A 516-nucleotide genomic window follows, 5' to 3' on the forward strand; every position below is an offset into this window, starting at 1 on the left:
TTCCTCATCTCCATCGCCATTTCCCTCTCATCCTCCACCAACTCTCAATCTCCAATGACATTTCTTCTCCTATGCTCCGTCTCCTCCCAACGCTCGAGATCCTAGTAACACCCCCGCTCATCCCACAACCTTGCCTTTGCGCATAACACTTCTAAACCTACCCTTTGATCTTTCAACTTAGTGTGTTAGGGTTTGAATCTTGGCATCCATAACTATAGCCGCCACCAATCTACCGGGCCATCTCTGCACCCGACAATCCTTCTATCAGTACTTGGCGTCTCTCCACGCGACCTATCCCAATTACAGTTGGCTGGAGCCATACCAAGAGTTTGAGGTATGGCGGCGTTCTCGATTTGGCACGGCAACATCTGTACTAATTTTACTAGAAATATTGATCAAATTGTAGTACCTTTTTGGATGGTTGATTTATTTTTGTTAATTCAATGTTTCCATTCTTCTTTGTCTTATGAGGCTTTCCACATGTTTTTACGTGGCTAGTGAACTACATCACACACA

The sequence above is a fragment of the Triticum dicoccoides genome, chromosome 5B, assembly GCF_002162155.2.
Source record: "Triticum dicoccoides isolate Atlit2015 ecotype Zavitan chromosome 5B, WEW_v2.0, whole genome shotgun sequence".
Classification (NCBI taxonomy): Eukaryota; Viridiplantae; Streptophyta; class Magnoliopsida; order Poales; family Poaceae; genus Triticum; species Triticum dicoccoides.